A 12,786-nucleotide genomic window follows, 5' to 3' on the forward strand; every position below is an offset into this window, starting at 1 on the left:
CCTTCTCCTACTCAAAAACCAATTCCAGCCCCAAGGAAATCTCGTCCTTCTAAAGAAACTCATTCTAGTCAAACTGACCCACAGGTACCAAATTCAACTAGAGGTCTTTTTCCTCTAAGAGAAGTACCTGAATAAGATGCAATGGGGATGTGCTGACTCTAAGGAACACTATACCATTTACTCCCCAAGAAATAAATGAATTCACATGAAATGTTCCCACATATGAACAAGATCCCTTTCTGGTAACGAAAAAGATGACAGACATATTTTTTTCAGTATAATTCATCTTACAAAGACATTGAAAACTTGCTCCAGGTTTTTTAACTGAATGTGAGAAAAATAAAATAATTTCTCATGTCAATAAAGCCCGTGGGCACAATGCAGCACACTGGCCATCTCAGGATTCCAAATGGGACTATAACAACTCTGAGGATTATTTACAACTATACCGTTGTAGGGAGGCCATCTTAACTATCATGAGAGAGTGCTCTGACAGCATGGATAAGTGGACAGAATTTGAAAGAATTAAGCAAAATGAGGAAGAGACACCCTCCAGCACAAAGAGCCAGAGTCACATCTCCACGAAAGACCCAGAAAGAGACCCAGAGCTCAACACCTCTGCTGCCAAAAAGAGACCGGGGAGAGCAAGAGAAGCAAAATATATAGAATCTTTTTTACATCACTTCCTGCGTCTCACATGTACTAAAGTAGCTTAAGCTTGACTTAGGACAGCCAAGTGGGTCTGTCAGTTGTTTCTTATTTGTCACTTGCTAGCACATGTCTGTCATAGGTCATACCTCCTCAACCCTTAATCCTTAAGTAGGGGTGTAGACATTCCTGTTTGTTAGGATTCTTAAAACTAATCAGGGTGTAGAAAATCTAAAATTCACAATCTCCCCTGATGATGATTGGGGGACTAGTCTCCCCAACTGATCACTAAACATAACCATCCTGCACCTCTAAATTCTTCTAACTGCAGGTCCATACAAAATTTTCCCTTCTAAGAGGAAACTACAACAGTTAGAGATAAGAGGGAAATAGAAGAGAGAGAGACAGCAAAACCAATGTTTGCTGGGCTCATTGACAAAACCCAATTAGGGGATAGTTCCCTTTTGGCACAAGAGTATGCATTCAAATAAATGTCCAACCACACCCAAAGTTCATTCTGGATCTTCTCGATGTAGTGTAGATTTTCTGGCATCTTTCTGCAACAGTTCATTCTCTGGGTTTTAGGAATTAGCAAGCTTCTTTCCTTGAAGATCTTTCTCGAACAAAAATTTCAAAATCTTGAATTTTTATTAAAATACACAGTATGGTGTTCGACCTTTCCATTTGAGAAATCTGTTTTTCTATCTTACCTCTGACACTTAGTAGCTATGTGAAAGAGAAATCACTAAACCTCTCTAATCTTCAGTGGTCTCATCCTTAAAATGAAGATGATAATGTCTGTAATAGGAAGGCAGTTATGTGATATAGCCAATAGAAAGCCCTAGACCTGGAATCAAGGAGATCTGAGTTTAAATCCAGGCTCAGACACTTACTAGCTGTGTGATCTTGGGCAAGTCATTTAACCTCTGTTTGCCTTAGTTTCCTCAACTATAAAATGGATATTATATCAGCACCTATCTCTCAGGATTTCTGTGAGGATCAAATGAGCTGATACTGCTGTTTTGCACAGTGCCTAGAACAGTTATTTCTTCCCCTGTAGTAGTTGTCTCACAGGTTTGTTGTGAAGCTAAAAAACAAACAAACAAACAAAAAACCATAGCACGGAGAAAGTGCTTTGCAGTCTTGAATAGAAATATCAACTTGTAATAGCAGGACTGGTATGATGACAAAGGGAAGACCAGTTACCCATTCTTTTATTGTGACACCCAAGAGGCACATAAAAAGCATCTAAAGTAAAGGGACTGCTTGAATAGTGGAAGTCCTAAGACATGATCAAAGCTTATTTTATAACTTATCAACCTTCTTCCTTTTTGATAGCAATCCCTGGATAATTTGAAACTGAAATTTCTTTTTCCTACCATTCATCTGTTTTGTTTTATTTTTCTTTCCCCTTTGACAACACTATGCAAAAGACAATGTTAGTCCTGGTTTTTTTGGCAGTGCTCATTATTTTCTCCACAACAATATACTTGTTTATAGAAATTTTTTAAAAGGGAGAAAATAGGTTGAAACCAACCAGATCCAACAAGACCTAGTTTATACTTGATGCACTAATCACTTTTATGAAAAGCAAATGTTCCATGTTTCAGAAAGCAAGATCAATAAAAGCGATTAAGTATAAATGAAAAGTCTCTATACTATTGCATTCATTTATTAACATAGAGATGCTTAAAATAAAAGTAATTTTCTTTTACTTGCTGAATATGAACTGAATACATGTTCTTCAATTTGCCACCAAGGGGAAAAGTGTACAAAATAGATATGAGAGATAAATTTACAAGTTATTAGAATTTCAATTAGGAAGGAACCTAAAAAATCATTTTGTCTAGACCCCTCATTCTACAGATAAAAAAAGTAAAATCCTGATGATTTAAGTTCCCAAGATCACATAGATAGCAAATAAAAGATTAAGAATTTAAATCCAATTCCTCTAGATGACTCCAAATCCACTGCTCTTTTTTAAACCATACCAACATCACTGATGGCAGAATTTTTCCTGGGTATAGCATGTAGGGATATGTTGATTTTGGAGACTGTGAGTCCCTTTTGTTCCATGAATAAGAGAGTTAAAACTAAAAAAAAAGAGCTAAAGATAGACTTGGTCTTTCAAGGTTTTATAGTTCCACCAGAGATACTCATTAGTCATGGAAGAGAAGGTACACAGATCCACCTATCTCTACCAAGTTGCCCTCCAACAACTATGATATAACTCCTCAGAATGAATTCTAGAGCATATAACCTACAAAAAGATGGGGCACAAAAAGATGGGGCAAAATAATTTTTTCAGCCTAAAATAACTTAAAAGTTCAGCACAAAAGACCTATTGCATTTGGTAGAAGTAGAGCTTAAAGCAGCATGTCAAGGCCCATCTCATGTTGGCAACAGTGCTTGGGAGAAGCTGGATCAGTAGTCTAGGTGTATGGAATTCTCTGACATAGATGGTAAGGGGGATTGAACAACTACTCAGAAGAAGACTACAGGGGTCTCTTTGCTGGCTCTGAGTGCAAGACATTTATCACATTGCCCATGTGCAGATCTAGTTCACAATCCTGGGTCTCAGTCTCAGTGTGAGGAGAAAAACTAGCATATACCAGCAGTTGTGTCCACATGGGATTGGGGGACCCTGTTCATAATTCCAAAGCAGAACAGATTCTTTGTGGTTGCTCATAGACGGTGTGGAAGAATATTAAACACATTGATCTTTAGATCATAGCACCTTGGAGGAACTAAAAACTTATAGATCCCCAGAGCTAGCTCTGAAGGCAGCTGTACAAAAAATCTGAAGTCTGGAAAAGTAACCTCTTCACCACAGGAACAGAACCCATCTTTAACATTTTTTAAGTTAAAAGAAAAGAAAAAGGCTTGAAAATAAACAAACAACAAAAAAAAGAAACTCAACATAGAAAGTTATTTGCTTATAGGGAAGACCAAAATACAAAGTCAGAAGAGGACAGCAAAACCAATATTGCTACATTTAAAGCCTTCCAGGAAAATATGAATTGGTCTCCTGCCTCAAAAGAATTAATGAAGGAGCTGAAAAACATTTAAGAATTCAAATAAATGTTAGAAGAAAAATTGTAAAAAGAAATGATAATGTCACTGGAAAATCATGAAAAAAGAATAAACATCTTGGTAAAGAAGGTACAAAACATTCTGAAGAAAATAATGTCTTAAAAAATAGAATAGCCCATCTGGTAAAAGAGACACAAAAATCTACTGAAGAGAACTTCTTAAAAAGCAGAATTAGCCAAATTAAAAAAAAAAGGACATAGAAAAATTCTTGAATGAGAAGAACTCATAATGGAAAAGCAGAAAATCATACCTTAAAAGTTAGAATTGGGAAAGAGGAAGCTAATGAATCCACAAGTTATCAAGAAGCACTCAAATGTAGTCAAAAGAATGAAAAAATAGAAGAAAATGTGAAATATCTCATGGAAAAACAACAGGCCTGGAAAATAAACCCAGGCAAGATAATCTAAGAATTATTGGGCTACCTGAAAACCATGATCAATAAAAGAACTTAGATATCATCTTTCAAGAAATTATCAAGGAAAGCTTCCCTAATATTCTAGGATCAGAGGGTAAAATAGAAATAGAAAGAATCCACTGTTCACCTCTTGAAAGAGATCCCCAAATGATAACTCCCAGGAATATTATGGTCAAATCCCAGAACTACCAAGTCAAGAAGAAAATATTGCAAGAAGCCAAAAAGAAGAAATTCAAACATCATGGAGCTACAGTCAGACTAAAACAAGATTTAGCAGCATCTATGTTAAAGAGTCTGAGGACCTGGAATGTGATATTCCAAAAGGCAAAGAAGCTAGGACTTCAACCAAGAATCACTTATCTAGCAGAACTGAGCATAATCCTTCAAGAGGAAAAATGGGTATTCAATGAAACAGAAGACTTTTAAATATTCTTGATAAAAACAGAGGTAAATGGAAAATTTGATTCTCAAGTAAAAGACTCAAGAGAAGCATAAGAAGGCACTGTGAACTTTAAATTACTCCACCCTAAATTAGATCTTACTTTATGGTGAAGATAAAGTTGTAATCTCCTGATTGAACAATGAAGGTGCTTAGTTCTTACTTTACAGTGAAGCTAGAACTTTAAGTCTATTTTTAAATCTTAATACAAAAAGGTGTTAAGTAACTATAAAGGGTAAATTAATCACAAAAAGGTCAAGTAACTAACAAAAGGTGAACTTAACAAAGAAGAGTTAAGTAACTCTAAATATATAATCTAATCAAAGAAGATGAGAACTAAAGAATGGGCATTTAGAGGAGGGGCACAAGGGTAAAAGGTCTATATATTTGGCTCACTTCCTCTCTCCGGGACCTTTTGGTGGCAAAGATTTGGCCAGTGGCGTGCTAGGCCTTTTGGCATCTTGACGTGGCTACAAACTATTGTCCGGTTCGGTGGTAAGTTTCTGGCTGAGTTTTTTTCTCCTTTACTTTCCAAACTTATCCTCTTAGAAGCCTCTAATCTCCTTCAGAGACCTAGCGGCAGAAATCTTGAACTCCCCCTGGCATAGGCCAGGCGGGAAAAAACCTATACCCTCTTTCCTCTTAGATAGAGGGCAAGGGTCTGAGTTGAATATGATGGGATATCTAAAAAATAAAATTAAGGCATGAGAAACAGGAATGTGCTGGAAGAAGGAGGAAGATAGAAATAGAATGGGCGTAACCTATCACATAAAAGAGACATGAATAAGTCATTCTCCATTTGATAAATGGTCAAAGGATATGAATAGGCAGTTTTGAGATAACCATATTAAAATGTTCTAAATCCCTCTTGATTAGAGAATGCAAATTAAAACAACTCTGAGGTACCTCCTTACCTCATTAGTTTGGGCAATATGATAGTAAAGAAAAATAATAAATGTTGGAGGGGTTGTGACAAAATTGGGATACTAATACATTGCTGGTGATGTTGTGAATTCAACCATTCTGGAGGACAGTTTAGAATTACGCCCAAAGGAGTATAAAAGAATGCGTATCTTTTGTTCTAGGAATACCACTTCTAGGTCTCTATCCCAAAGAGAAAAAAAAATAGGAAAGGACCTGTTTGTCCAAAAATATTTATAGCTACACTTTTTTGTGGTTACACAGAATTGGAAAATAAAGTGATGTTCCTCAGTTGGGGAATGACTGAACAAAATGTGGTATATGGTGGTGATGGAATAATTATTGTGCTCTAAGGAATGATGAACAGGATGATTTCAGAAAGAACTGAAAAGACCTCCATGAACTGATGCAGAGTGAAATAAACAGAACCAAGAGGATATTATACATAGTAACTGCAATATTGTATAATGATCAAATGTGATAGACTTTGCTACTAACAGCAATACAATGATTCAAAACAATTTTGAGGGACTTTGAGAAAGAATGTTATCCACCTCTGGAGAAAGAACTGTTGAAGTATAAATGCAGATGAAAACATATGACTTATCAATTGTTTATTTGGTTATATGATTTGGGATTTTAGGTTTATAAGGTTATTTACTTCCAAAAATGTATAATATGGAAATGTTTTGCATGATAATACATGTATAACCCTGATTGAATTGCTTGTCAATTCTGGGAGTGAGGAGGGAGTCAACATGAATCCTATAACTTTGGAAAACTCATGTGAAAATTTGTTATTAAAATAAAATAAAGATAAAAACATAAAAAGAGGCATGAAAGAGCTTTTATAGTAGAGAAGATAGGGGAAGTGGAGAGAGGAAAAATTGAACTTTCATTGGACTTGGCTCAAAGAGAGAAAAACATACACAATCAATTGGGTATAGAAATCTATCTTACCCTAAAGAAAAGGAGGCAGAAAAAGTGATGAGGAGATTGAACTGATAGAAAAGAGGGCAAAATGGGGGATGTGATATTAGAAAACTAGAGAGGGGAAAATAGGATGAAGAGTAATACACAGAAATCATAATAGTGCAATTTTTTTTGAGACTCAAAATTCTTTTGAAAATGTTGAAAACTCTTTTTACATGTAATTGGGGAAAAGTTAAACTAAATTAAGTTTTTAAAAAATAAAGGAAGTTTTAAAAAAGTCCAATTCAGTGTCTTTAGGCTCACCAATATGATGAGCTCCAAGGAGCGGAAAACCACAGGAGAGGTGAACAAGCCCAAGTATAGAATATCAATACTTCTGTACCAATCAATATTGGGATGGAACCATGAGTAGAGCAGCACTTATACCCTTTGTGGTATGGGAAGAAGGAGTCTAAGAACTCCAACACATAAGCAGATTCTACATCTTATCTCCCAATAGGCACCTTTATCAAGATCATAGAAGTTTAGGGTTGAAAATGACCATAAACACCCTCTTGCTCCATCTCCCTGATTTTATAGATGAGGAAACAGGGTCAGAAAGGCTGATTCACCTGCCCCATATTACACTGATACGAAGTACCAGAATTGGGATTCCATGTCAGTTATTTTGATGCAAATCCAGGACTTTTTTCACTGCAAGAACCCCCATGGTCATTTCCTATAGCAAATGTTAGAGCTCAAGACTTTTGACTCAAATGGTAGCTCTTTCAAGTTTTTGAGGCCCCAGCATGGAACAAGGGGAGCTATTGTAAATGCAGGGCAATGCCACACAGTCAGCTCTTTGTCTGGGAAATAATGAATGGGGCAACAGCTTCAAGCAAAAGCATCTGTTGAATTTTGCATGGTTTCCAGGGAGGAGTGTATAGGTACTGTTGCTGCTGTTGCATTTTTGGGAGGGTGACAGATTGCCACAACTAAATGTCCATTTGGCTTTCCATGATAATGCCTCAGGTCAAGGGGAGGGGAAAAAAGCCCTGTAGATGCACAAAACAGCTTTCACAGATTGCAAAATGTATAATTTGGGGGTGTTTACCACTTTAGCACATGCTCTGTGCCTGGCCATTCAAGATAGTATGTCACAAGGATTTAGACTGAGAGGGTACACATATGTCAGACAGCTGGTATAAACATTTGCCTGACACCACTGATGAGTTTTTGAAGAGAACCCTGCTTATCCTAAACCTCCAAAACATCCCCAGGGAATAGCACATTGGGACAATTGCCCTCAGCCATTGCTATTAGGAGACCCACAGTTGCTGCTAGGACCAGGTGGCTAGAACTACCTTAGGGAGGCCGTGGGTGTAGAAAAAAGGAGGTAGTGGCCATCTGGTGCTCTAAAAGACTCAAGGCTCTCATAGAGATACACAAGGTGTGAATATGAGACAAACCAGAGAATGGTTTGATTTAAAGCTGTAAGGGCCCTTCGAGATGAAAGCACTTGCTATAAAGCCCATAAAATTCAGGACTCGAGTTCAAGTTTCAGCTCTGCCATTTCCTAGCCATATGACTTTGGGCAAGGTACTCAACCTCTCTTGGCCTTGGTTTCCTTACCTGAAAAATCAGGAGGGGTTTGTGTACAATATCTCTAAGTATCTTCTCAGCCCTAACAGTTTCTGATTCCATGATATTCGAATGCTAGCTACCCATTTTAAAGATCAGACAACAGATCCAAAGGAATATTGATATTTATTTAACTTAACAAATATAACCAAACTTAAAAATTAGATGCATGTTGTACCTTTCAAAGTAGTCACCTTATTATTCAAAGCACATTGGGAGTTACTGTTAAAGACACTATCAACATCTTTGAATATTCTTGGTACGAGCAAGTATTTATACTTTGAAGGTGAATTTGGCTTTTGGAAACAGCCCCAAATTGCTTTATTTAAATGGATAAATAAGGTAGTATAATGCAACTTTTGAATTCAAATAGGTGTCACTATAAATGAGAATGATTTTTCCCCCCTAGCTCTGAAGGAGCTCCAAAACTATTTTTAAGAAATGGCATAATTGAAAGAAGTGGGCATTGCTTCCCAAAGTCACTGCTTTGAAAAACAATGTTCTTTTAAAAAAATTAAATCCTTACCTTCCATCTTAGAATTAATGCTGTGTATTGGTTCTAAGGCAGAAGAGTGGTAAGGGCTAGGCAATGGAGGTCAAGTGACTTGCACAGGGTCACACAGCTGGGAAGTGTCTGAGGCCAGATTTGAACCTAGGACCTCCCATCTCTAGGCCTGGCTCTCAATCCACTGAGCTACCCATCTGCCCCTAAGAACAATGCTCTTTTTTTTTTTAAACTCTTACCTTCCATCTTGGAGTCAATACTGTGTATTGGCTCTAAGGCAGAAGAGTGGTAAGGGCTTGGCAATGGGGGTCAAGTGACTTTCTCAGGGTCACACAGCTGGGAAGTGTCTGAGGTCAGATTTGAACCTAGGACCTCCCATCTCTAGGCCTGGCTCTCAATCCACTGAGTTACCCAGCTGCCCCCCAGTGCTCTTTTAATAAATGAATAGGATCCATTTTTTTTCTATCAGCATGAAAGCTCCTTCCAGTATAGATTACAGCTAATTTGTGACTCTTTGACTTGATTTATCCCAGAGAATTGTCATAATCAACAGGGAGGTTAAATGACTTTCCCAGTCATAAAAGTTCAAGGTGGGACTTGAATTCAGTTCTTTCTGATTTCAGACCCAGTATTCCATTTATAATGCTTTTGTTTTTCATTTACTCATAGTAGTGATTGAAATGTATATAAAAGCACTTTACATGAAATATTTCATTTGATGATCCCATAGTGTAACAATGTTGTCAGGTCAGTAATACATTTATTAACACTGGGGTGTAGGGGTGTGCAAGGAGAACTTGCACCTCTGGTGCAAGGGCTTACCAAACGCTTTTCAGGGTTGCTCATCCACCTTTGGTGTCCATCTCTCAACCAATTCTCATCTGTGACTCCAAGAAGGCATTGTGTGGAGACACACCCTGGCAAAACCATTTTGGTAGAAAGTCTAAACCAGGTTAAAGATTACTAACAGAATTCAAACCAGTCAGTGAGTTAGGGAGAAGCCTACCCCAAATATGTGAAGATTTACTCTAATGGAATCAGTGAATGAGAACAATCTGTTCCAATGACCATTTGGTCAAACATGGAAGACACCAAAGTCATGGACTGCATGCCAGGTCTTTGCTTGTCTTCTTGACTTTTGTCTTGCCGCTGCACTTTGAGGACTCTGGAACAGAGAGGGTTGATGACTTTGTACAACTTTGCTTCCCTTAAATCTAATTTACAAGCAAATTAAGATGTTACCCATTAGTTAGTCCTCTTTGAAAACAAAGGACAACACATATTAATATCCCAACTTTGCATGATTTGTCTGTAGTAATACAGTCAGTCAGTAGCAGGTTTGATTTAAAGCCAGAATTTTCCAATTTTAAGTTCTGAATTCTGCTATGTATTCCCCCTGCTCAAAAGTTATCCTGGATGTATAAGTTCTGATAACTTTTTTTTTTAAAGGAAATCACTTTCGTTATTGGTGGAGTATATTAGAGATGTTAACCTCCTGGCAATGCTGCCCAAAAGATTCCTCAGTGCTACCAGAACCAAATGTAATTGTGAATTATTTAACAAAATAAATAAAAAATACAATAAAACACAGGTAATATTAATATGTGGTTTTCTAAGTCAATAGGCTGCCCAAATAGATTCTTATGTATTTTGTGACACCTTTCTATTCCTACTCTATACCACAGGTGAGATTGAGTGACCACATGGCAGGAATGTTATAGAAGACATCAAGGCTCTGATCAAGGTTGGACTCTATAGTAAAAGATCACACATTAAGAGCTTCAAGAAACCATGAAGATTGTCTACTTTAACCTCATTTTATAGACAAAGTCCCAAAGTCAAGACAATTTGTGATTTGAACAGACACTAACAAGTAGATTCAAGACAAAGTCTTTGGAATCCCAAACCAACATTCTTTCTATTGCACTACTTTGATTTCAGTGCTCCCTATAGGATTTTAAGGTTCTATGATAATTAATGATCATACTATGAGTAGCTAAGGCAGCAGTGGATATAGTAATGAGCATGAAGTCAGGAAGATTCATCTTCCTGAATTCAAATCTGGCCTCAGACATTTATTAACTGTGTGACCCTGAGCAAGTCACTTAATCCTTGTTTGCCTCAGTTTCCTTATCTGTAAAATGATCTGGAGAAAAAATGGACAAATCACTCCAGTGTTTGCCAAAAAAAAACCCTAAATGAGGTCACAAAGAGTTGGACACAGCTGAAAATTATTAAACAATGATCATACTTGGTAATAATTTCTCTTGCTATCCTCCAATTTCCATTCTATTAGACAGAGTAGGTCAAAGGTGTCAAATACATGGCCCACAACTACTGAGTATAGTACAAATTGGATTAAAATGTAATTGGGAAATATTTTAAAGATAAAATAAAAGACAACAGAACATATATGCTACATTTTAGAACTGTCACTATGCAACATGCAGGGATCTTTATGTATAGATTAGTGACCCCCATTTTTATATGCTTACCACCACTGTTGTTACATTGTGTGACAAAAATCTCTTTCCTTTCAAGGCTAGCCCCAGTGTTAATTCTTCCCTTCCTTCCTTCCTTCCTTCCTTCCTTCCTTCCTTCCTTCCTTCCTTCCTTCCTTCCTTCCTTCCTTCCTTCCTTCCTTCCTTCCTTCCTTCCTTTCTTCCTTCCTTCCTTCCTTCCTTCTTCCCTTCCTTCCTTCCTTCCTTCCTTCCTCCTTCCTTCCTTCCTTCCTTCCTTCCTTCATTCCTTCTTCCCTTCCTTCCTTCCTTCCTTCCTTCCTTCCTCCTTCCTTCCTTCCTTCTTCCCTTCCATTCTTCCTTCCTCCCTTCCATCATGCCTTCCCTCCTCCCCTCCTCCTCCTCCCCCCTGCCCCAAATGGCAGGTATTATGATATAGGTTGTACATACATTATCATACAATACATATTTCCATGTTCATTATGTGAAAGACGACACATATTGCTTACACTAGAGAAAAATTCACGAAGGAAATAAAATGAAGGATGATATACTTCAATCAGCTTTTAGACTCCATCATTTCCTTCCATGACAGTGGATAGTTTTTTTGCCTTATGAGTACCTTGGGTTTGTCCTAGATCTTTACATTTCTGATAAGAGTGAATTCATTTGCAGCTGATCACCTCATATTATTGCTGTTTCTAGATACAATATTCTGATTCTGTTTACTTCACTTTGTATCACTTTATATAAGTCTTTCCAGGTTTTTTTTGTGATCATTTTGTTTGTCATTTCTAATGGTACAATCAACTTGTTCAACCATTCCCCATTTGAGAGATATACCTTTAGTTTCCAGTTCTTTGCCATCACAAAAAGAACTGCTATAAATATTTTTGTACAAATAGGTCTTTCCTCTTATCTTTAATCTCTTTGGGATACAGACCTAGTAGTGACATTGCTGGGTCAAAAGGTCTATACAATTCTATGACCTTTTGGGTCAAAAATTTCACTTGTAAAAATGTCTAACTGTGGGTATAACGGGACTGGCCAAGCCCAGTCCTTATGAGCATGAACAATGTATTTTGCTAGATGCAATCTCCCACATAAAGCAAAAAGCATGCAATAAATTGTGACTGGTTTGCTTAGTACATGAAGAAAGAGAAGTCTATTTGATTGGCTGCTGAGTCATAATTAAGAATGCTCACAAAAGGCACTAATCTTGGTTTTCTTAATTTGTTTTGGGTCATTCCCTTGGGCAGCCTGGTAAAACCTTTTTAGAATAGGATATTCTGTTTTTAGAATATATTTTAAAAGTGCGTAACATAAAATACATAGACCACAAAGGGAACCAATTATGTGGCAATAAAGTTTATTTTTTTCTTATCCAAGTTCATGGATACCTTGTGGGAGAAGAAATTAAGGACCCTTTTACTAAACAGATGATGTAATCTCTCTTTTTTGCCTGAATTATTCAAGTGAAGAGGTTATACTATAAACTTCTGGGTGAAGAAGGCTACCCATCTCACCCAGGGTCAACAAGTGGTCTGTGAATAGAGTACTCTATCCTTTGCCTCTTTATAATTGACTTTTTGAAATTAGGAGAATGATCTGTTGGAGGTCTGGGACTTAGAGATGATGTCAGATTTTATACTCATGTGAGATGAGGAATTAAGTCCTGAAAAATTTGTTTGACTTGACAAAGATGATGATCAAAGACAACGAAGAAGGAGTAACTGTGAATCTTCATCCATCA

The sequence above is a fragment of the Monodelphis domestica genome, chromosome 7, assembly GCF_027887165.1.
Source record: "Monodelphis domestica isolate mMonDom1 chromosome 7, mMonDom1.pri, whole genome shotgun sequence".
NCBI classification, from domain to species: Eukaryota; Metazoa; Chordata; class Mammalia; order Didelphimorphia; family Didelphidae; genus Monodelphis; species Monodelphis domestica.